The 26139-nt window shown below is 31.9% G+C and overlaps 1 protein-coding gene, 1 long non-coding RNA gene and 1 pseudogene across 3 annotated transcripts in view; 2 read left to right on the plus strand and 1 right to left on the minus strand.

Moving 5' to 3' along the window:
- Nucleotides 1-2794, plus strand: part of LOC142617843 (putative disease resistance protein RGA1) — a 43094-nt gene extending 40300 nt beyond the window's left edge. The window contains exons 5-7 of one of the 2 annotated variants that reach the window (XM_075790828.1): nucleotides 1053-1197; nucleotides 1292-1329; nucleotides 1448-2794. The gene's annotated coding sequence lies outside the window, so the exon portion shown is untranslated. The remainder of the gene's footprint in view (nucleotides 1-1052; nucleotides 1198-1291; nucleotides 1330-1447) is intronic. The other variant, XM_075790826.1, reaches the window with a different exon arrangement.
- Nucleotides 2795-7937: 5143 nt separating this feature from the next.
- Nucleotides 7938-9874, plus strand: LOC142617846 (uncharacterized). The gene is made up of 4 exons (XR_012841068.1): nucleotides 7938-8234; nucleotides 8330-8423; nucleotides 8628-8705; nucleotides 9154-9874. It is a non-coding gene; the product is annotated as an uncharacterized LOC142617846 (long non-coding RNA).
- A 683-nt stretch (nucleotides 9875-10557) lies between these two features.
- On the minus strand, nucleotides 10558-11434 carry LOC142615193 (non-specific lipid transfer protein GPI-anchored 14-like; annotated as a pseudogene).
- Nucleotides 11435-26139: the final 14705 nt, after the last annotated feature.

Genomic DNA, 26139 nt, shown 5'->3' on the forward strand with positions numbered 1-26139 from the left:
CAAAGTATCTTGATATTTAGAAGGAAAATGTTACCGAAACAACAAACTAACTAAAAGTTTTCTCACTTAGTTGTTTTCAATATTGTTGGTTGGTTTGAGCTAAAAGAAAAGAATTATGCCTCTGATATGATTTATAACATCAACTATCAAGCACCTATTAATTATTGTTATTGTCATTACAAACTAATTATTGTAGTCGAGACATCTTTTTTTTAAGCTATTTTTTTTTCTACTAATAGTACTAGCAGAACCTGATGCATCATTTTAATACGGATGTTTCAGGCTTTTATCATGTACATTTATATGGCTAGCTTTTTACAACTAAGTGGCTTTCTCATGTGAATTATCTTTGGAGGTAGCTTATACAATATCCTAACCTACCTCTCCAGTGTTCTTTGTCCTTTTTTTCTTTTGTTTCTTCTTTCACATCTTCACGATCTGAATTATCAATTCTTGTTTTATTGTATTTCATATACATTGGTACAGGACTAGAAGTGAAGAGTAAATATATAGGACCCCATGTATAAGTGATGTAGTGCTTTTAATCTCAAAGTAGATTGAGATACCTATGAAAGGTGAGCAAATAGCCTCAAGACTCCTATGAAAGGTGAGCAACCGTATCTAAAATCATAATGGCTATAACTTTTAACCGCTGCTTTTGTTTATTTTAGGACTTTAGATTTGCAACTTTTACTTCTCCTGTTTGATATTTTGTACATTTTTTTTTCCTTCTAAATATCCAAAGATATTTCCCCGGTAATGCAGGAGCTGTTTCACCAGTTTGATTGGAAACTTGTTTGTATATCTTTTCTCACATATTTGAAAAATGCAGGAGGATATAGGTCAAGAGTGCACTATGATGCTCACATCCCATCCCAGAGATTGGAATTTTTTTGGAAGGATTTAACTCCAGTGTTTCTACAGGTTTCTCAGTAAAGATGTAAGTATTAATTAAACTAAAAAATAAGGTCCGAATATATAGCTAGTTACTGCAGAACCAAATTTATCAAATACTAATCTAGTTCTCTGTTAATTTTATCCTTTGGTTTCAGGTTGATGAGTTTATCATTTATTGGATTCTATATGCAAGAGCCTGGGGAGAACTGAATACTAAAGCAGGCAAGAGTTTAAGAGCGAATGTTTTTTTTTTCCCACTAGCCTATACGAAATTTACACAGAAACTTGGAGAGAATTATGGTAACTATCTCGTTCCTTACCTAATTAATTCTTTCCACACAGAAACTTGGAGTGAATTCTCTTTATTTCTGTTGTTTTTCTTGCAATATGATAGGCCATAACAATAACAAAGCATTAGTCCCAAATATTGAGGTCAGCTATGGATCCTCATTTCCTCTCAAAATTTTTTCATTTTTTTGCAACATGGTAGAATACTTATTACTTCACTCGCTTAATTCACTTTTTTATTTCTCAAACTTTGGTCTGATAGGTTATCATGAATGAAAGCTATAGCTTGGTGTTACCACTCAAAGTATTCTCTGCTTTTAAGGATAGCTTAATTTCATGGTGAATGATTCTCAACCAGTAAGACTTCATTGAACAAGGATTGCTTGGAGAGTTCTGTTACTTCATAATGAAGGCATTCCTTTCATCTTTGGATTAATTTCTTAAGGTTGCTTAGCATACCATGGAGTTATGTTAGAGATATAGCACCTGTGAAATATCATATGAATCTAGCACCTTTTTGGAATTTTTTTTTTAGTGCTCTGGCTGATAGGTTCATGCTTGCTGGTATATTTGTGTTGCTGTTGTCAAATGTCATTATTTTGTTGTCCTGAGTTGTAATTGTCTTAGTGCTCTGTTTGCTGGTTCAGACTTGCTGTTGTATATGTGTTGCTGGTTTTCGGCTTGGTTTTAATGAAATTTCTGCCTCATCATCCAAAAATAAAATAAAATAAAATAAAATCTAGCACCTTCTATTCACAAGAACAGGAGTTCCTAACTTTTCTAATGGCTTTTAAATTGAATACTAGACAACAAAAGCTATTAGACAGAAGGGAACAAATGATCTTATTTCCAACAATTTGAGTTCCAAAGTAAAATTATAAGGACTTTACACAAACATTTTTTGTAAAAATTTTCCAATTATGTTGTATAAGTAAATTCTCTTCTGGGCAGAAGTTGGCTTTCAAGGTGAAGGCAAGATTGTTCGCCTAAATGAGAAAGACCGATGCTTTTAAAACATGAACTTCCTCTCTTTGTGGTCCTGGGATGTTGGAATGGATACCAAGGCTTGTTTGATTGGTATTTTTTGCATTTCCTTTTTTTACCCTTTATCTGCTCTTAGGATTTTCGATCTTTAATTTATGACCTTTGCATATTAATAAAAAAACATGTGACTTTTCCTTCATCATTTTCTTCTTTCTGATAAATTGCATCTTTGTTTCTCAAATTGAGTTGATGGGATGATATGTTTGATGTGCTTCAACTATTGTTTAAACAGAGTAAAATTTGGCTCAGGGTGATATCGAGGTAATATTGCAAGGAGAATTAAATCTTGCAACCATGCTGCTGGAATTAGCTCATTGTATAGGAATATTGCTGCTTCAAATCCTTTTTATATGTAAACACCTAACTTGCTGTTATATCTTCAAATCAAAATCATCACAATAATGACTCGCAATTTTTTCTAGTAGCTTGGTCTTCTTTGAAAACACAGCTCTATTTTTTAAATCATTTGATAAATTCCAATAAAATGGAAAATGTTCCTATATGTTATTGAAACAGCAAACTACTATATTTTTCTTACTATCAATTTTTATATTATAGGTTGCTTGGGAAAGAAAAAGAACAAAAAAAAAATCTCTGGCATTTGTTTCATAACACTAATTACCATCTATTATAAAACTAGAGATCCAAAAATATTTTAATTATTGGTGTTGCTATGACAGAATAAATAATATAGTTAGCACTATTTTTTTGTGAAGAAATCCTTTCTACAGAGATATTAGCAATAGAACTTCATGCATCATTTTAATGCGTGTGCGTCAAGCTCTGATCATGTACATTTATATTGGCAGTTTTTCACAGTAGATTGTTTGTCATTCCATATGACTTCTTGTTGTCAGTTTATGTACTAATATCTATTCTTGATTTGTTCCATTTCACATGCTAATATGATGAGAAGTGTAGAGAAAATGATAACCCATGTATAAGGTGATGTAGTGCTTCTAATTCCATAATTACATTGAGATACATGGATAATTACTTTGACAAAGTATGCAAATAACCTCATGACTCCTGCAAGAGGTGAGGTTACGTATCTGAATTAGTAATGGTTTAACAGTTGCTTAGGTATTCCAGCACATTAAGTGTGGAATTTTCTACTTTTCATGGTTGTGTCTGTTTCTATGTATTATTATGCATTCCTCAGAATTGTTATTTGAAGATAGTTTAACTTTATATATTGAGTTAAAAAGGTGCAAAGAAGGAAAATATATTTCTGGTAGAGAATAAATAATTCCTAATGAATTCTCATTTTAAAGGAGGAATTTGATTTTCATGAACCAAAATAATGTGAACCATTTGTTTGGATTTTGTTTTTGTTTTTTGTTTTATATCTTTTCTCACTTATTTAGTACAAAAATCCAGGTGGAAATTTGTCAAGAGTAGACTAAGCTTTTCACATCCTAGGGTTCAAAATTTTATTTCAGAAGGATTTAATTCGTGTGTCTACAGGTGCACACATCTCCATTCTCAGTTCCCTTCAAATTTATTAAATACCCAATTAGTTCTCTCTTAGCTTTTCCCTTTGGTTTCAGGTATGGGGACTTTATTAGTTATTGGGTTCTATACTTCTATATGCAAAGCCTGAGGATATTTGATAATACAGCAGACGAGTTTAGTAGTGCTGGTTTTTCTAAATGTACTTGGTACAAAAATTATGCAGAAACTAAGAAAAAGAATGGTAATTATCTCTTTTTTTAACCTAATTAAATCTTTCCTCATAGATTAGGTTTCAATTTTTGAATTTTCTTTTTCTTGAAATATGGTAGAAAAAGTATTACTTTCTACATTCTCTTTTTTTAATTTATCCTTCTCTTCGTTTTTTGGCAATATGCATGGCATGGTAGATAAAAAACATGTGACTTTTCCTTCATCATTTTCTTCTTTCTGATAAATTGCATCTTTGTTTCTCAAATTGAGTTGATGGGATGATGTATTTGATGTGCTTCAACTATTGTTTAAATAGAGTAAAATTTGGCTCAGGGTGATATCGAGGTAATATTGCAGGGAGAATTAAATCTTGCTACCATGCTTCTGGAATTAGCTCATTGTATAGGAATTTTGCTGCTTGAAATCCTTTTTATATGTAAGCACCAAACTTGCTGTTATATCTTCAAATCAAAATCGTAATAATAATGGCTCGCAATTTTTTCTAGTAGCTTGGTCTTCTTCGAAAACACAGCTCGATTTTTTAAATCATTTGATAAATTCCAATAAAATGGAAAATGTTCCTATATGTTATTGAAACAGCAAACTACTATATTTTTCTCACTATCAATTTTTATATTATAGGTTGCTTGGGAAAGAAAAAGAACCAAAAAAAAAAAAAAAAATCTCTGGCATTTGTTTCATAACACTAATTATCATATATTATAAACCTAGAGATCCAAAAATATTTTAATTATTGGTGTTGGTATGACAGAATAAACAATATAGTTAGCACTATTTTTTGTGAAGAAGTCCTTTCTATATAGATATTAGCAATAGAACTTCATGCATCATTTTAATGTATGCGCTTCAAGCTCTGATCATATACATTTATATTGGCAGTTTTTCACAAAAATCCATAGCTTCCTTAAGTGAACCATCCAAAGAGGCAACTCATACAATATCCTAATTTCTATCTCTAGCCCTTTTTGTCATTTCCCCCTCATTTCTTCTTTCACCTCTTTAAGACTTGATTTTACTTGTAGATTGTTTGTCATTCCATATGACTTCTTGTTGAGTCATGTAGCTTCTAATTCCATAATTACATTGAGATACATGGATAATTACTTTGACAAAGTATGCAAATAACCTCATGACTCCTGCATGACGTGAGCCTACGTATCTGAATTAGTAATGGTTTAACAGTTGCTTAGGTATTCTAGTACATTAAGTTTGGAATTTTTTACTTGTCATAGCTGTGTCTGTTTCTATGTATTATAATGCATTCATCAGAATTGTTATTTGAAGATAGTTTAACTCTATATATTGAGTAAAAAGGTGCAAGGAAGGAAAATATATTTCTGGTAGAGAATAAATAATTCCTAATGAATTCTCATTTTAAAGGAGGAATTTGATTTTCATGAACCAAAATAATGTGAACTATTTGTTTGGATTTTTGTTTTTTGTTTTTTTTGTTTATATCTTTTCTCAGTTATTTAGTAAAAAAAATCCAGGTGGAAATTTGTCAAGAGTAGACTAAGCTTTTCACATCCCAGGGTTCAAAATTTATTTCAGAAGGATTTAATTCGTGTGTCTACAGGTGCACACATCTCCATTCTCAGTTCCCTTCAAATTTATTAAGTACCAGATTAGTTCTCTCTTAGCTTTTCCCTTTGGTTTCAGGTATGGGGACTTCTATATGCAAAAGCCCGAGGATAATTGATAATACAGCAGACAAGAGTTTAGTAGTGCATGTTTTTGTAAATCTACTTGGTACAAAAATTATGCAGAAACTAAGAAAAAGAATGGTAATTATCTCTTTCCTAACCTAATTAAATCTTTCCTCATAGATTAGGTTTCAATTTTGAATTTTCTTTTTCTTGAAATATGGTGGAAAGAATATTACTTTCTACATTCTCTTTTTTTAATTTATCCTTCTCTTCGTTTTTTGGCAATATGCATGGCATGGTAGATAAATATCTACTTTTTCACTTATTCTCCTTTAAATTTATTTCTTAAACATTGGTCTAATAGGTTCCCATGAATGAAGACCATGCTCTTAAGGATAGTTTAATTTCATGGTGAGTGATTCTTGGACTTCTCAACCAGTAAGAATTCATTTAACAAGGTTTGCTTGGAGAGTTCCGTTACCTAATGTTGAAGGCATTCGGCATTCTTTTCATGTTTGGATTAATTTTGCAAGGTTGCTTGGCATACCATGGAGTTATATTAGAGATATGACACCTGTGAAATATCACATGAATCTAGCACCTTGTTGTAATTTTTTGTTTAGTGCTCTGTCTGATAGGTTCAGGCTTGCTGGTGTATTTGTATTACTGTTGTAGAGTACTGAAGTGTCATTCTTTTGTGGTCCTGAGTTGTAATTGTCTTAGTGCTCTGTCTGCGGGTCCAGACTTGCTGTTGTATTTGTGTTGCTAGTTTTCAGCTTGGTTTCAATGAAATTTCTGCCTGATTATCCAAAAATAAAATAAAATCTAGCACCTTCTATTCTTATAAATATTCCTATATGTTATCAAAACAGCAACTACTATATTTTTCTCACGATCAGTTTTTGTATTATAGGTTGCTTGGAAAAGAAAAAGAAAATCTCTAGCATATGTTTATAGTTAGCACTAATTTTTTGTGAAGCAATCCTTTCTATAGAGATATTAGCAACAGAACTTGATGCATCATTTTAATGTGTGCGCTTTCAAGCTTTTATCATGTACATTTATGTTGGCAGTTTCTGAAAACAATCCACAGCTTCCTTTAGTGAACCATCCAAAGAGGCAACTAATACAATATCGTAATTTATCTCTCTAGAGTCTTTTTTGTCATTTCCCCCATTGTTTCTTCTTTCACCTCTATAAGACCTGATTTACTTGTAGATTGTTTTTCATTCCATATGACTTCTTGTTGTCAGTTTATGTACTAAGATCTATTCTTGATTTGTTCCATTTCACGTGCTAATATGATGAGAAGTGTAGAGTAAATGATAACCCATGTATAAGGTGATGTAGTGCTTTCTAATTCCATACTTACATTGAGATACATGATAATTGCTTTGACAAAGTACGTAAATAAACTTATGACTCCTGTGAGAGGTAGCCTACGTATCTGAATTAGTAATGGTTGAACAGTTGCTTTTGTATTCCAGTACATTAAGTTTGTAAATTTTTGCTTGTCATGCTTGTATCTGTTTCTAAGTATTATTATGCATGCATCAGAATTGTTTTGAAGATATTTCCCCATGGTCTCAGTGCTCATTGATGAAGACACAAGGTGTTGGAAGGTTGATGTTGTTAGAAGAACCTTCCTACCTTTGAAGCAGACATCATCCTAAACATCCCTCTCAGCTACACCCTCCCAGATGATCAAATCATATGAATTGGAAGCAAGAAAGGTGAATTCTCTGTCAAAAGCGTTTACTATGTAGCACTTCCAATCATTCATCCATCTAATGAGGGTGAAAACTCAAGCAATGATCCTCACTCCCCTCTCTGGAAAAGGAGATGGCACCTCAACATCCTGCCAAAGATAAGAATCTTCACCTGACTTGCCTGCATGAATGCCTTCCTCACTATGCATTGCCTAAGAACCAGAGGAGTAAGCACATATGGTATTTGCCTTTTGTGTGACTTGTGCCCTGAAATTACTCTGCATGCTCTCATACAGTGTGACACTCCCAAAGAGGTGTGGAGCAGTTGTCTAAACTGTCTAGTGGATTAGGAGACAAATTCTGGGGATTTTACTGATCTTGCATTTCAGTTCATCACCAATGGCACCACTCAAGACTTGGAAACTTTTTTTGTCACAGCCTGGCCTATTTGGTAAAGCCGGAATCAGATGGTACATGAGTCAACCTCATCACTTCCCATCCAAATATGGGAAACTGCTAGAAGAACTTTCAAGGACTACAAAGGTGCCTTATCAATTGCATTTTAGCTGAAATCCAACCCTGCTTTGTGCTGGACTGCCCCACCTCCTGGCACTCACAAATATGGTAGAAAATTTATTTTTTTCTACCTTCTCTTTTTAATTTATCTTTCTCTTCTTCATTTTTTTGGCAATAAGCATGGATTGGTAGAAAATTTGTTACTTTCTCACTTATTCTCTAAATTTATTTCTTAAATGTTGATCTAATAGGTTCTCATAAAGGAAGACTGTTGGCACTTAGAGACTTCTTAACTTGATTTGTTCCGTGAACAAAAGGATTGTTTGGTGAATTTTGTAAAATCGTAAACAAGACATTTGCTCTCATCTTAGCTCTAATTTCTCATTGTTGCTTACCATACCATGATGTTATAGACACATTTTGAGATAGGAAACCTGTAAAATATCAGGTAATATTATTTCCAACTGTTTGAGTTCCAAACAAATTTGTAAATATGGTCTTGGCACAGATTGGATATTTGAATCTTTATGTTTTTCATTTCAGAAGAAGATCCAAAGAAACCTACTCTTAAGAAGTGGGACTTAATTGAAGCTTTTGGGTGTTGCAATTGTTCAACAACTCAATAACTCACTCACTGGTACTATCACCTTTCTTTTCTTTTCCTTTCCCCCTTTATCTGCTCATAATATTCCCATTCTTTGACTTATATCTTTGCATGTTAAGAAAAAAAATAATGTGAAATTTTCTTTCATCTAATTCTTACATTTGAATAAATTCCATCTTTGTATTTTCAATCGGGATGTATTTGATGTGCTTTTTTTTTTTCCTGTTGTGAAAATAGAGTCAAATTGGCACTAGGTAATATTACTTGGGGAATTGAATCCGGTTATCATGCTGTAGGAATCACCTCATTGTACAGGTATTCCCTTTGCTTCAATTCCTTTTTATATATAAGCTTACAATTTTTTGTTATGTCTACGGATAATACCATGTATCACAATTTGTTATCTAAAATAAAATCACTATGGGATCATGCTTTATAATAAAATATAATTTTCAAGCATCACTGTTTTATTGTGAAAAGTTGCTTGATATTTATAAGGAAAATATTACTATATGTTACCTAAACAACAAACTTACTAAGTTTTCTCACTTTGTTAATATTGTTGGTTGGTTTGAGCTAAAAAAAGTTTCTACCTCTGACATGTTTTATAACACCAACTATTCTTTATAGAGATCAAGCACCTATTAATTATTGTTATTGTCATTACAGACTAAATATTGCAGTCAAGACAAATCCTTATTTTTTATGAGCTATGCTTTCTACTGATAGTAATAGTAGAACCTGATGCATCGTTTTAATGCAGGTGTTTCAGGCTTTTATCAAGTACATTTGTATAGCCAGCTTTCTACAACAATATGTGGCTTTCTCAAGTGATTCTTGGACTTCTTAACTTGATGAGTTCCATGAACAAAAGGATTGTTTGGTGAGTGTTGTGAAATCATAAACAAGACATTTGAGTTCATCTTTGCACCAATTTCTCAAGGTTGCTTACCATACCATGAAGTCTTTGCACTTTTTTCTCAAGGTTGTTTACCATACCATGAAGTTATAGACATTTCGAAATAGGAAACCTGTAAAATATCAGGTAATTATATTTCCAATAGTTGAGGTTCCAAAAAAATTTGTAAATATAGAGGGCGTTTGGATCCCACGTCTGCGTCCCACGTCCGCGTTTTGCTTCCTTTTTTTTTTTTTTTTTTTTTAAAACCCAGCCGCAAGATTTGACTATTCAGCCATGAACAGTGCACAAATGCACTGTTCATAGGTCCCACAAATTTCACTTTTCAGCAACTTTTTCATTAAAAATGGGTCCCACAGTACTATTCACACATTTAAAAATTATTTTGCTACAGTGTTTTCAGTTTTCAGTTTCAGCAAAATAAGTTCTATCCAAACGGACTCATAGTCTAGGCACAGATTGGATGTTTGAATATGTATGTTTTTCATTTATTTTTATTTTTTTAGTTATGTTTTGTTCTTAGGTAGGATCCTTGAAGTAGTGAATCCTGAAATTGAGTATACGTGTACAGAAGTTTCATTCTATTGATAAGATTATACACAATTATTTGGGCACAAGTTGGCTTTCAATGTGATGGTGATGTAGAACGAATGAAAACAATTTAGATATCTTTGTAACTGAATGAATACCTTGAAAGCTCAAGGAATAAAAAAATGGAATCTTCAGAAATTTAGCAAAATTCTCATAGGAGTTTTTTCCCCCAACCAATCTAATCAAGGATAAGGTATATGGTATATACAAAAATTGGATCAATTTCTCTTGTAGACAATTGAGAAAGTTACTTTTTTGTTTTTTTTCCAACATCCTTTGAGCTTCACTTCAAGGATAGTGATTAGAGTTCAATTTTATCTGTAACTTTTTTATTCTCATGCTAGATACATACATACATACATACATACATATATATATATATATATATATATACACACACGCGCACACACACACACACACACACTCTTTATCCTTGCATTCATTGGTCTTCATTGGGAAGATTTATAAGAAAAACATAGTTCAAATGACACCCCTTGTGGAAAAGCTGAGACAAAGTGAGAGTTGGAAGGGTTTTATTATTATTTTGAGATAAATAGAGGTAGGGAGTATTAATAAATGAAAAGAACATAACATGAGTATAATGATTACAAAATAGCAATCAAGGCCAAAGTTACTGAAGAGTGACAGTCCAAGTGCCTATATGAACAAGTGTGAACCGATGAAACACCATGTTAAGGCCCCGCCAATAACAATCTCCATTCCAAACTCTCTCTTTTGACCATAACAACCTTCATTCTTGTCTTGACCAATAGTCCCCTCACTTTTGGCACTCGTGGAACTCCCTACACCTGTAACTAGATAAATTACCCACAAATTTAAGAAGTTTTCTACAGTATCAAAAGAAATTGAAATGAAAAAGAAGACTTATGTATGTTGGTTACATTACCACTAGGACTAGGAGCAGGACTACCATCACTTTGATTAGAACTCCTTCCCAATTGGTAGAAAACTTGAGCTTTTGGTGAATTAGGATCCAAGTGTAGAAGAGCTACATCCATGAAGAAGCAAACAAATCAAATTAGTGAGTCAAATATTAGCCACTTCTAGTGACATTTATCCTTTTTTTTTTTTTTAAGAATTATAAAACCAGAAAAAACGCTATTGCACTCACCATTCATTTCTTACATTGAATTTCATAAAAAAACAACTCTTATAGCTAAATGCATACTGGGACACTAGGAGACTTTAGCAGGGGCATGGCAAACTGAAGGCAGGCCAGAGTAAGTGTTACATTAATCTGTTGTCCTAATTTAGGATCATTACGATCTCTAATGATGACACACAAGCAATTCTTGTTGTCCTTTAGGACTTGTTTAAGACCAGTGCAACAATCTGGTGTAGGTGCTTTTGCTTGACCACCAACGTAAGGCAGACATGTAGCCAGTCCTACTAGTTGCTGTGCACATTCCTCTCTGTCTTTGGCTGCATCTGCCATTGTATAGCTAACCATAACTGACATTAGCACTAAAAGGAATGGAAGTATCAAGGTGCTTGGGTGTAAAGCTATTGCCATTTTGTATCATTGCATTTGCCCTCAGTAGTCACTACTTGTTGAAAACATTCCACATTGAATGATATACAGTATACACTCGTTTAAGGATAGCTCAACAATTGCTATCTAATTAGATGTGTCATTCAATGATTGCGGCAGGTTGCAAGAAAAGTAATTAAATTTCCATTCCTCTAATAAACGCACGAGATGAAATCTACCAAGCATCTTTTCTTTCTTTAGTCACAGTTGCTAGTAACACTGTTCCATTGGGGCATAGGTGATGCTATGTAGAGAAATAGAAGATCACAAAAGTTTTCCTGAGGTCCTAGTCACCAACCCCACCTAGCGCAACAAGTCAGTACATGATGTGGTGAGCCAAGTTCCATAATTATTATTTGTACTTCCAAATTATAGTATAGTGTATAATTTATTTTCAAAATTTTATTATAAATAATTTGTTCTCCCTAAAAATTAAACAATTTCTAAAAGTAATTTTATCTTTCTATCTTTACAAATATATAAAATTATTATCTTTGGTGCTTTTCATTGATTTTATTAGTTTTTGAACTGGTTCATATTCTTTTAATTATTTTTATAATGCATTTTATTTTTCTAATTTCTTTTGTTATTACTAAAAATTTTAAATTTTAAATTTATCATTCTTCGAATTGGACACTGAAATGAATAAAAGTTGACAAAAATGTATCAAATGAAACTAAAATGGACCAAAATGTTATATAAATGTGGCCGCTCAATATGAGCGTAGCAACAATAAATATTACACTTTTAGATATTCATATTATATAGATCCAGATTGAAATTATGGTATTATGCACCATTTTTAATGACATCAACATCACAATACAACCCCAACCTGCCCTTCATTTTTGTTTTTCTTTTACACTTCTTGGGCCAGCATTCTCTCTGTTCTGTTTGGGCCTCAATTCCTTTTAGACACGAGTTAAAATTTGGACCAAAACATTCTCTAGTTTGACAAGTTACTGGACAAGTTACTGCCAATCCACTTGAATTTATCATGACATATGAAGGTACAAGGAGCCACTAGTTTTTAGTTTCTCTTCTTAAAAATGTATGACTTTTTACCTACATGTAGTAATTAAAAAAAAAAGAAAAAAAAGATTGATTTCCCCAACCAATTTGTTATATGTTTTACACGAATACTGCACTTCAACGTTTCTCCAATAAATTAATTTTCGATCAATATCTAACATGGAGTACTAGTTTTTATTTGTGAAAATACATATTAGCTACCACCAATATATCTAATATTTTGTTGAATATTTCGACTGCACTGGAGAAGCTTGCTTGTGACATCCAATCCTACCCAATTTTATCATGCACCAGTCAAGCTTTCATTGCTTCTTTCTACACCACCATAGCTCAAAAATATCCTTGAAACAAACAAGGTAAGTATTACAAAGGCATTGAAACGTAAGCATTGTGACATGCTCTAAAGTGCATTAAACAATTGCTCTTAAAAAGGCAAAGTAAACCCTCGAGTCAATCGAAGGATTGCAATTTTGTGCAATTATTTTTATTATGGAATGAATCAATCATCTACTACTTTGATATCTTATTAAACAAAATGGCAGCATCATCTAATCTAGAATTTTCTTCTCAAAAAATCTAATCTAAAATTTCAAGATCGAAATAAATAATTCTTGCGGTATGAAATTAAAAAAAAAGGTTTGGTGCATTAAAAAACTTTTAAAGTATTTTTATGAATTTTTTATTATTATTAAGAAGAGCGGGTTTTGGAACCGTCATTAAGAAATTATCATAGCTTATTCATTTCTTAAATTTTTTTTTTTGAGAGAACCTATGGTTTAAAACCAAATTAACCAATGGTTCTTTATTATTAAATCTTGTATTTCTTGAAAAATGGGTCCATTAAAGGGATTATAATGGTATGATACTTAAGAAATGGTTGAGACAGATTCAAGCAAAGAAGACCTTTGAAAAATGCACCTCTTTTATACTACTGATTGTTTGTTCCCATGATAAATGCTAGCATGCTAGGTAGTCATGCATCAAAAAACCCCAATGATGAATTCTCACATGATACTCTTAAGAATTCTATAAATCCAACTTTAATTCCTGTGGATAGGGTTAATTGCTCCCCCTAGATAAACCATAGAGCCAAAAGAAACCATGGACTAGAATTGAAGAGCTTAGCAATTTTGAATGTACTAAATAAACAAGTACAACAATGCATTGTACATATTCATAATAGGCCAAAAAAAACATGATAAATATATAAATTGCTGTAAGATTTTTGTCTTCTTATCGCTATCCTTTCAAAATTATATTTTAATAATCAAAGACAAATGAGTGTGAATGCCAACCATATAAGTTCACATATGAAAAAGATCTAATAAGTGTGGAAAACTCAGTTGTAAACTCTTTCACCAAAGAAGAAAGCTGATATTCTATGAAAAAGGCTAATATTATCATCCCATCAGCAATTTGACCATGGGCCTTACTTAACCCTTAAAAAATTTATGGGCCGCATTTAAAGCCCATCAAGAAAATTTTTGGGCTAAGCTTTTGGGCGACCTCTCTGAATCTGCTCCAAGTGGGCCTTGCAACTTCGAACAACATAGTACCAACACGGTTTTCTTTTGGTGTTTTTTGTCTGATTTTGATTATAGATCCAAGTTGGGGAACTGTGAATTTTTCGTTCTTGTATTCAACAGCCACGTGCGTTATAGAATTATTAGTCTTGTCACATGCGCTTTGTGAGAGCAACGAGGCTTTTTTTTTTTTTTTTTGGTTTACACGTTTTACTTTTGGCAATTTCATTTTATTTTTTATTTTTTAAAAAAAGTTATATTAATATTTGACTACTAATGTGAGAGAGAAATGTGGAGGTGAGAAGAATAGTTTAGCGATAAAAAAATGATACGTTTGTGGGAAAAAAACAGTTTTATTTTTTATATTTTTTCAAAAAGAAGTTGTACTTGATAACAAACGTGAGAAAGAAATGTGGAGGTGGGAGAAAAAACTTTTTTATTTTTTATATATTTTTCTTAATTTGGCTAAAAATTAGGAGTTTTTAAATTACTAATTTTATATGTCTAACCCTATGATTTATAAGAAAAACATAGTTCTAAAGATACCCCTTGTGTAAAAACTGAGACAACGGGAGAGTTGGAAAGTTTTTTTTAATATTATGTTTGGGATAAATAGAGGCAGGGAGTATTAATAAATGAAAAAAAAAAAAAAACCATAACATGAGTATAACAATTACAAAACAGAAATAGCAATCAAGGCCAAAGTTACTGAGGAGTGACAATCCAAGTGCCTATATGAACAAGTGTGAATTGAAGAAACATCATCTTAGGACTCCGCCAATGACAATTTTTATTACAAACCATCTCTAGTCTTCTTGACCACTAGTCCCCTCACTTTTGGCACTCGTGGAACCCACTCCACCTGTAGCCAAAGAAATTACCACAAATTTAAATAGTTTTCTACAATATCAAAAGAATAGTAATTAAATTGAAATGAAAAAAAAGACTCATGTGGTAGGACTACTATCACTTCGATTAGAAGGGGCACAAGCGCTTCTTGTTGTACTTGGACTTGTTTGAGACTAGTGCCACAGTCTGGGTGTAGGAGCTTTTGCTTGACCACCAACGCAAGGTAGACATGTAGCCAGCCCTACCTGTTGCTTTGCACACTATTCTGTCTTTGGCTGCATCTGCCATTGCATAGCTAACCATAACTGACATTAGCACTAAGAGGAATGGAATTGTTTAACTCAAAATATTCTGAGAATATTATCTGCTCGTAATATTCTCATTCTTTAATTTATATCTTTTAAATATGTGAACTTTCTTTCATCTAATTTCATACAGTTTAATAAATTCCATTTTTGTATTTTTGAGTATATCTAATATACCAATTTTTAGCTGTGAAAAATACATACTAGCTACCACCAATTTCTAACCTTTGTTGAATACTTCGATCTTTTCATTAGAGTATAGTCCCTGGATATTTACCTCGTGGTGAATAGAAAGTGGTGAATAAAAATACATACTAGAAAGTGGTGAATAGAAAGAAAGAAAAAAGATCACTGGGTCTCCGACTAAAACGTGATTGGAGGCCGAGAAAATGAGGGAAAATGAAAACCCTCGTGAAACACTGAAATGTCTGAGGGTTGGGGTTTTTATTTATTTATTTTATTTTATGGAAAGGCTGGGTTGAATTTGAGTGTATTGTTTTTGGGTTAAATGGGCTTCAATGGGTTTTTAGTTAAAACCCAATAATCACTGGGTCTAATTGGGTTGATACCCATTTAACCCAACTAATAATTGGGTGAGTTTGGATTCAATTAGAATGAGTGGGTTTGAGTGGGCAAATGGGTTTTGGGCTTACTTTGCCACCCCTAATTGTGGGCTTTGTGAGTTAGCTCTATTTTGTTGCATTGAGCGCCTACTGACCCTTTCAATTTTTTCTTTCTTCGGGCCTTTGGAATATGACCCAATTGCTATTACTTTGCTCATGCCTTGAACCCCTCTCTTGGGCTTTTCTTGGGCTTTTCTCTTCATGAACTTTTGGGTACAAATTTGCGAAATTGGGTATTAACACCAAGCACGACTTGGAGTCCATCTTATATATATGTTGAAGCGAGGGTTAGTGAATTGGGTTGTTGAAGCATGTTGAGAGTGTAATAGCCACCTTGTGATGCAACATAAAGAATCCAGGCTTAGCCGGAAAAAAAAAAATCAGAATCAGATTTTTTTTACAGTAGTCCTATAGAGTTTTACTTTCTTTTGATCTATACAAACAAAGAACTATAATAACTCTTTACATTGGAATGGTAAAGGTTGAGCATAAGAAAATAAATTCATAGCTATTAATAATTATAGATATAAACACAGTCAAAACTTTGGTTTTAAATAATTCAGTGACAGGAAATTACAAAAGGCCGCAGATATAACAAAAATGGGACGAGATCATTTGACAATCCCAACTTTTTTTTGCAAATCAAATAGAAGAAGCAAATTAAAAGGAAGCAAAAACTTACAAAAAGATCTAAGTTTGGCAGCTTTTCAGCAGCAAATTGCATGATGGTAATCTTGCCGACCATATCCCCTTTTGGGTGTTTAAAACTTTTTTCTACTCTTACACGTCAATAATACTATCAATTTTAAATTTGGAGCAAATAGCAGATCACTAATTTTGTTGGTCCATGATTGTAAGAATTTACAAATAAAATAAAAACTGAACATCTAGCTTACTATTGTCATAAGGTAAGGCAGTATTTATAACATTTGAATTAATATCAATATCAATCGATCGTTTTTATTACTAATGTCATAAATGATGACATGGTTTGTCTTTATAAAGGATGGATGAACATAATTCTTTAGAATGCAGCTCCTAATCTACAAATGAAAATATTAACTACAAAATAAGATCATTCTTATCTGATTAAAATCATTATAGAAGGAAAAAAAGAATAACTGTTTATTATATTTAGCTTTCTGCATCAAATAGGGAAATAAACAACAAACAACAAATTTATTTTAGAAAACAATAAAGCTTCTATGAGAAATTCCATAAAACGTATTCTAAATTTTCTAGATTTAGCCTATCAACTACTCAAAACACAGATTTTAGAAATATATATATTGGGCAGTGTTGGTGTAGTAATCTGAAGCTGTTTCTTATCTTTCTTATTCTCTCTCTCTCTCTCTCTCTCCTTCACTCTCCTCTATCTCCCTCACTTGCTAATCTGGCATCAAGCTACTATCCCAAATCTTATAACCTGCACTTAGTAAATAAAATTTTCTGAGTTGTTTTCCATAGTATTTTCAAATTCCATCACTTCTTCTTCTAGACTGATTTCTGTGCTTGACATCACCCCTGTTGCAAAAAATATTCTGACCTCACTATAAACCTCCCTTGAGCATTTATTATCCACATACTCTTATCTGGTGTATTCCTTATTGAGTCAGGATGTTAACAATGGGTTGGGTAAGTACGCTTTGGGGTGTGGAACTATGCAGTTTTGGCATGTAACAAAAATGTAGTTACCATTACCATTAGAACAATATTTTTAACGTAAAGACCATCAATTACATGAAGTTGGGTTGATGTTTGGGTAGAAAATGCCTGAGAAATTCTTGGAAGACTGTTAGCTATGGAAAAAAAAAAAAAAAAACTGTGTACATGTTATGTAATATTACCAATTGCATCACATTTGGTTCAAAATTCATTTTATCCACCATGCTGATATCTTCTAGACTTCATCCTTCTAAACTTTTGTTCATATTCATTGTTGATAAATGAATAAATCATTTATATTTATCATGATGTGGGGTGGGGAAAATCAAATCCAAATATCACATATTAAGTCTAAGAGGGATTTCATCGAACATGTCAAATGCAATAAAAACAAATATGTAGAACAGTGCAAGTTTTTATCTGCAAACAAAGAAACCCAAAAATTCAAATCGGGTCCAATTTAGTAACATCATAGATACAACAGCAAACAACTAAACACAGAAAGAGTATCTGAAACAGGAACAACGTTATGCTGACGTTGTGTGTATGAAGTTGCAGAAACGAAATGAACAAAGCAAGAAAAGGGGAAGAGTTTCCTTTTCTTTTGCCCATTTTTGTTGATCGAATGGCAACAGAGGATGATAACCCTTTTGTTGAGATACAGCACCAAATTGATCCATGAAGATCTGAAAGAGTAAAGACATACACCCAAAACGAATTGAACCCAAATACCACCCCCCCAAAAAAAAAAAAAAAAAAAAAACCAAATCGTGTTTTGAGATTTTTAATTTCTTTTGCCCAAGCGATGTAGTCTTTTACCGTTCTGCCTCTCTCTGTTTCTTTCTCTGTTTCTTTCTCTGCGTCCCAGTCCTCTCGCCTCTCTCTCTATTTCTATTTATGTGTAGTCTTTAATTTTAACCGGTTAGTTTTTGTTATTTATAGTGAGAGGTTTTTAAACGGTGCGTGGTATTCCCAAGCAACATAATTTATCGCTTTTTAACCTAGACGTGGCTGAATTTTAAGTGGCCCTTTTATTAATGTGGCAGCACCTTGTTAAAGGCTTCTGCTTTTATATATGGTATTAAATTAGATTAGATTAGATTAGATTGCAACCCAAAAATATCAAAGAACCAAACAAGGGAAAGCCTCTTTTTCTCACACACTAAATTTGCCGCAATGGCACTGTGCTTATATAGAGGAGATAGTTGGCTAGCAATCCAAAACCAAGAAAGACTAGACTTTTCTTCCGTGCACAAAGGAGCATCACTCCTATTCCATATAGAACTCAAAGTCAAGTAGAGTTTGATAACTTCAAACAAAGATAACCCAAAAGTAATAAAAATTTATTTCTTATCCAAACCTAACAAGGAGTCAAACTCCTTAATTTAAGCCATATTCTACACTACTAACAAAAGGCAAGTTGCAAAATGGGGTAATACAAAAGACTACCTATGTGATTTTTGTAAAAACTATCTTAGAGATAGAAATCACTTATACTGGAGAGTACTTGTGTGACATTTGATTTATCTTCTCAGGTTTATTGAATATTACACTTTCACTTTTTTTCTTCAACGTTTCATCAACAAATTCATTCTCTATTTCTTCCTCTTTCACACCTTTTTTTTCAACATTTTTCTTCTTTTGATTGTGATTTTTTTAGTCCTCCTTTTCTTCCAATTGTTTTAACACAAATTTACCACAATAAGACAATTTGATTGCATTCATTCTTGGAACAGTTGGGAAAGGATTTGAGAAAGAATGGCTAAAATAATAGACTCAAATGGGTGACTAGCAATAAAGTATCAAGAAAGAAAATAATAAAGGCTCAAATAAACAAAGATGGCCTAAAATCATCTCTTAAGGATTGAGATAGTTCTTCAAAATTCATGAATTTAACATATTCAAGTGTGGCATAAAATTGATGAGTTCTTAGTATTCGACCAAAAGAAAGAATAATGAGACTAAGAAACAACAAAGTTATTTGCTTCCAAATGAAAAATGAAAAAAAAAAAAAAAAAAAACCTCTCTAAAAGAAATGAATGACTCAATTCTCACAAGAGTTAAAGTATCTACACTTTATTTTCAAGATTTTCAAAGTCATCTCTGTATCTCAACCAAGAAACATGCTCATGTGACTAAAGTGCATGTGCATAATAGTTGAGTATGAAATATAGTGGAATTCCTTTTTTCTTTTTTTTGATAAAAAAAAAAATAGTGGAATTCTTTAGATAGAAATAGCGTAAAGAACTTCAACTAAAAACTCATGCTAAAGAAAAATTTTATTTTTTTCTAAAAAAAATTGGACTAAAAGAAAAAACAAAAATCACTAAAAATAACAATAAAAAAACATTAACATAAAATAAAACCAAATGAAAATTATCTCAAGGTCTTCCTCCAACCTAAAATTTACATTGTCATCAATGTTAACATGGAAAAGCAATAAAGAGTAGAGATTACATAGAGTACCATGAAGAAATAAATATAAATGAACAAAAAAAAAAAAAATTAACACCTGCAAAAGGGGTTAGAAAACAAAACAACAAAAATAATAAAAAGAAAAACACAATTTAAACTACGAGACAAACACTAATGCTAATTTCTTGGCAAATCTTGATAAATGGGATCTTCCAAATTAATGGATTCCTCTGCTTGTGAAAATTTTTCAAGAAATGGATTAAGATGTTGTTCATTCACCTTAAATATCTTACCATTTTTAGGGTTCTCAATTCTATTGCACCATGAGGGAAAACATTTTTAACAATGAAAGTTCAATCCATCTAGATCTCAATTTTTCAGGGAACAAATGTAAACTAGAATTATACAAAAGAACCTTTTTGAGATGATTCAAAAGATTTCCTTAAAATATGCTTGTCATGAAAAACCTTCATTCTTTCTTTATGACTCCTAAAATTCTCTTATGCATCATGCCAGATTTCTTCCAACTCATTCAATTGCAATTTTCTCAATGAGCTAGCCTTGTCTACATTAAAGTTAAGGGCAAATTATAGTAAACCTGTCTATGGTTTGGCCCTTGTGCACTTTTCCTACCCATGGTTCAAAACTTAACACTCTGCCTACCTGAGGTTATATCCATTAGTCTTCTGTTATCCATCTCTGTTAAAAATAAAGGTAAATATATATCTTTCTCACATTTTATGCATCTCTCTTCCTAAAACAAAATAATACATAAAACAATAAGAGAAATAAGATCTAAAAACAAATTTTTAAACTTTGTAAAACTTTGGTTGAAGAGCACACTTCTTTCGGTACGAACATTTTGAGCCAATCAATCCAAGTAAATTACAAATTTAAAAAACGTTCACAAACAACACTTAGTGAATCCAAGACCATACATTCATAAAATCCCAAATCTTATTGTTATTTTTTTGTAAAACCCAGAAGGAGAACACTATTGTGAATGAATCTCCTTTATTACAACACACCATGGAAAAGCATAGAATTAACTATCCCAAGAATAACACTGTTCACCACCTCTCAATTTGTCTTGAAAACATGGACCATCAGGTTTAAGATGCCAAATACAAGTAACGCACTGGTCCCTATCAACATTGTAAATCTCGAACTTGTGGGATACCCCCGTCCATTCCCATTTGCAGTTGATATTTAGAGTAGTATCCCCAATAGAGAAAAGGTATTTTTCACCATAGGCAACGAAAAAGGAAGGAAAATCATCATAGCTGTTTGCACAAGTGCCATTAATTTTCGAGAGACGAGTCACGTAGTTCCAGACTTCAAATTCATCAGCCTCTGCATTCATAGAGAAAGTAGTAACAATTATAAAAAATGCAAGCAACAACAATGTTGATACGTTCTTATTGAAATGACTCATTTTTTTTTTTTTTTTTGGAACCGATTCTTTTTTTGATTTGTTTGTCTATAAAATAGAGTTGTTAATATGTCCTTTATTTATAGTGTGGCTGTAGATTTATAGTTCTAGTTTTCTTTTATAAAATTAGTAAAATGCAGTTAACACACCAAATTTTGGTTGCTATTAGCCCAAATTTTGGGATTGGTTGGCATCAAACCCAATTTTGACCCATCAAAAGAAAAAAAAAAAAAAAAAACCAAATTTTGAAAGTGTCAACAATCCAAAGGATAACTTCTCTTAGAAATAAGGTCTTAAATGTCAAATAAATAACAAATTTATCTATACTTTCTACAACACTTACAACTAGTATTATTTTGAATTCAAAAAGAAAACTCATAAAATTTTAGTTTTTCTTTTTTAATTTTTTTTCTCCTTCATGCTCATCTTTTTATTTCCTAAACTTTAGCCATTTTTTATTAATTTTTTATCTGAATAAAACACCTCTAGTTAAAAACAAAATTTCTATAAAAAATAAGAATAAATAAAAAACTATGAGAACTCCTAAAATTAGCCTTCTTTCCCCTCGTTCATCTTATTTTTCCTACCCAATATTTTCTCTACATCACTATACCACTATCAAACTCATGTTCAAAAAGAAATTATAGTTATTGTCTATTTCTAAAATTTATCATTTTTATTTGTTTGAAGAAAAAAAATATCACATTCATCTTTTAAAAAAAAAAAGAAAAAAAAAACCCTTGTCACAAGAAGTCCTAATTCCAAATAAAATACCTCCATCTTTTTTTTAATAAAAAAAACATAATACTCGTTTAAAAAAGAATTACTTATCCTTATTCTAATCTTTGCTCTATATCACCACACTACTTTAAAATACACGTTCAAAAAACAAATGACATTTTCTGCTTATCTCTAAAGTTTATCATTTTGTTTAAAAAATAAAAAATATATATAACATTCATCCTTTTTTTTCCCCTTAATCTCAATTGACAATTAATTTTTGAAATATTTGCAAAAAAAACAACCTGAACAGAAATACAAAATTTGGAGAGAAGTCTAGTCTAGGAAGGCCCTTAGTAACTGAGAGCACCCACCTTCTTCTAGTATGTTCTCTACAAAATTGTTCATCTCATCCTCTTTATAGACAATAATGCACTATTGTTTTTTGTTTATGCAGTTTTTTTGCTAAAGCCATTTTGGGATAGATCTGCATAATTAATATTGTTGGAAAGGAACGTATGTAACAGTAAACCTTAAATTTTGGTAGTCATCATTAAAGTTTAGTTGCACTAAATAATTTTTTTTTTGGAAAGGAAAAAAAACACAAAACTCATGTAGATTTTTTGCTAGAGCCATTTCGTGACAGAGCTGCATAATCAACACTACCTAGAAAAGAAGGTATGTAAGAATAAACTTCAAATTTTGGAAGTCATTAAATTGATTATTACAGCTTATTGAATTTTGTAGTTATCATCTCTTAATTGTAATTGTACAGAAATCCTATGAAAAAAAAAAAATAGATAACTGATATTTTGGATTGCTTTTTTTTCACTTTTTTAAAATGAAGTTGCAATTATCATCATCAATACCATACAATTATCTTGTACCATATCTTAATTTTATTTGTGAAATAGAACTATATATATATATATTAGACTCATCACACGTGCAAAGCATGTGTATTATGCTCAAGGTAAAACCAAAAATCGATCAAAATAGGCTCAACATTACAAAACATTACAAAGGAATCAAATACATACCTCAATAGAAATTTAGACTGGGCTTGTAGTCAACAATCTCTGTCTCTCTCGCCAAGCTCTCTGTCAACAACAAACACATTTAAATACATATCTCAATAAAAATTCTTTTCTTCAGATAAATTAGATATAATATACCTTTAACTATTAAAATTTAGCGGATTTCAAAGGTCGTTGCGTTTGATTCTTTCATAAAACTGGTGGGTTTGTTAAATTAGAATGAATCTGTGAAATAGGAAGGTGGGACATGTGATATGCTTGATTGTGGCTAAAGGGAGTTGAGATAGTAGTGGGTAAATGCAATTTTAACGTTCAAATGAGGGCAATTTTGTACCGTAAGAAGTTGAAACCCAATGAGACATTTGAAAAACATGCACTACTAAACTCTTGTCTGCTGTACTATTAATTATCCTCAGCCTTTTGCATATAAAACCGAATAACTAATGAATTCCCCATACCTGAAACTAAGTGTGTGTTTGGATTGGGAGGCTGCGTCCAGCGTCCTGCGTCCAGCGTCCAGCCTTCAGTTTTTTTTTTTTTTTTTTATTCCTTCCCAGCCGCAGTTGTTGACCAAGTCTTCCGTGAACAGTGCATTCGTGCACTGTTCACGGATCCACAAATTTTACTTTTTAGCCACTTTTTTTATTAAAAATAGGTCCCGCGGTACTATTCACACATTTTAAAATTATTTTGCTACAGTGTTTTCAGTTTTCAGTTTTCAGCAATAAGTTCTATCCAAACAGACCCTAAAGGGAAAAGCTGAGAGAGAACAAATCTGGTATTAAATTAATTTGAGGGGAATTGAGAATGGAGTTGTATGCACCTGTAGGCACACGGGTAAAACCCTTCTAAAATAAATTTTGAACCCTGGGATGTGAAAAGCTTAGTCCACTCTTGACAAATTTTCACCTGGAATTTTTTTACTAAATAAGTGAGAAAAGGTATAAAAAAACAAAAAATAAAAATCCAACCAAATGGTTCACATTATTTTGGTTCATGAAAATGAAATTCCTCCTTTAAAATGAGAATTCATTAGAAATTATTTATTCTCTACCAAAAATATATTTTCCTTCCCTGCACCTTTTTAACTCAATATATAAAGTTAAACTATCTTCAAATAACAATTTTGATGAATGCATAATAATACTTATAAATAGATACATCCATGACAAGTAAAAAATTGCAAACTTAATGTACTGGAATACCTAAGCAACTGTTAAACCATTACTAATTCAGATACATAGGCTCACCTCCTGCAGGGGTCATGAGATTATTTGCATACTTTGTCAAAGTAGGCAAAATGTTGAAAACCAAATAGGAAATCCTGTTATTAATAATGTGTATATATATATATATAGTTTTATTTCACAATTAAAATTAAGATAATTTTACTGTATTGATGAAGATAATTGCAACTTCATTTTTAAAAAAAATGAAAAAAAAAATCTAAAATATCAGTTATCTTTTATTTATTTTTCGATAAGATGAACAATTTTGTAAAGAACGTCATAGAAGAGGGTGGGTGCTCCTAGTTACTGAGGCCCTCCTAAAGCAGACTTTTCTTGTAATTTTGTAACTCTGTTCTGGTTGTTTTGCAAATATTTCAAAAATTAATTGTGAAGTGAGATTAAAATATATATATATATATATATATATATATTTATACTATAAAAGACGTAGTAGTGGAATACAACGATGCAAACGAAAAAATATGCATAGTTCCTCGACTTGCATCAATAATCCCCACTGCACCGAAAGAAAACCGTGTTCATACTTGGTAGTTTGAATTCGCAAGGCCCACTTAGAGTTGATTTAGGAAGGGCTTGTAAAGCCTAGTCCAAAATTTTTGTTGATAGGATTTGAATGCTGATGAGATTATAAATGATAGCCCTTTTCACCGAATATCAGCTTTCTTCTTTGGATTTTTTTTGCCATTTAGCATCATTTTAGCAACAATTTTGTTAGTTAGCATGTTTTTGAAACAATTTAGCAAACTAACATTTCGATTTTGTTAGACTCAATTTCAATAAAGGAAATCGAGTCTAATACACTCAATTTATGCTCTGGCAGAGACTGATGTGGATCTTTTGTACACGTGGATCTCAAGTCTAATACACTCGATTTATGGTTTGGTGTAGGTGGGAATTAAACCCCAACTCTTTTATTCAACCATCAGAAACTTTACACGTTGAGCTAACTGAAATTCATCTCTTAGGTATAAGTTTGTGCAACCGGAGAATGTTGTGGTCCAAATTCCCTAACTCATTCCTAAAAGGAATTAAGGCCCAAATAGAAAAGAGAGAATGCTGGCCCAAGAAGTATAGAAAGGAAAACAAAAATGAAAGACAGACAGGGATCGTATTGTGATGTTTATATAAAATATTTGAATTTTTTTTTTTGGTGAAGAATATGATATCTAAAATTTGAATAGTTTTTTTTTTTTCTTCCTAGTTGCTACACTCATGTTGAGCAACATTAGCATAACATTTTAGTTCATTTCCGTCCACTTTGGTCTAATTCGATCAACTTCAGTCCAATTCAAAGAATAAGAAATATGAAACAAAAAGTATTTAATTGTACCCAAAAAAAGAGAGGAAAATATTGTGCATAATAATAATTGTTAAAAGAATATGGACCACTTCAAAAAATATCAATATCAATAAAAAACATCAAAAATAATGGGTGGATATTTAGTCTATATAAGGCTAGGCCCTCTCTCCACTCTTAACGTTAAATGAAAATAAAACCATAGATCTCATTCTTCTAGAGATTATGGTGGCTTGCCCCATTGAAAGATGTCTTGAAAGGGGGAGTATCTGCTTAGGCCATGTGCCAAGTGTGCATGTACATGTCTATTGCTATTGGTAATCTGCTATTGATAATTTTTGGAGGTATCTCCCTAAACCTTGTAGATTTATCGATTATTTGTGTTTTACTATCTAGCATACGTATGCCTTTAATTTTTACAGTAGGACCTTACCAATTTTTTCCATATCCATTTGAAACTTTTAAAGTTTTCTTGGGTTCAACCAAAACGCACACTTGCGTACTTGCAAGTCTCACTTTCAAATGCATTACTCATTAGT

The sequence above is a fragment of the Castanea sativa genome, chromosome 11 (assembly GCF_040712315.1).
Source record: "Castanea sativa cultivar Marrone di Chiusa Pesio chromosome 11, ASM4071231v1".
Taxonomy (NCBI): domain Eukaryota; kingdom Viridiplantae; phylum Streptophyta; class Magnoliopsida; order Fagales; family Fagaceae; genus Castanea; species Castanea sativa.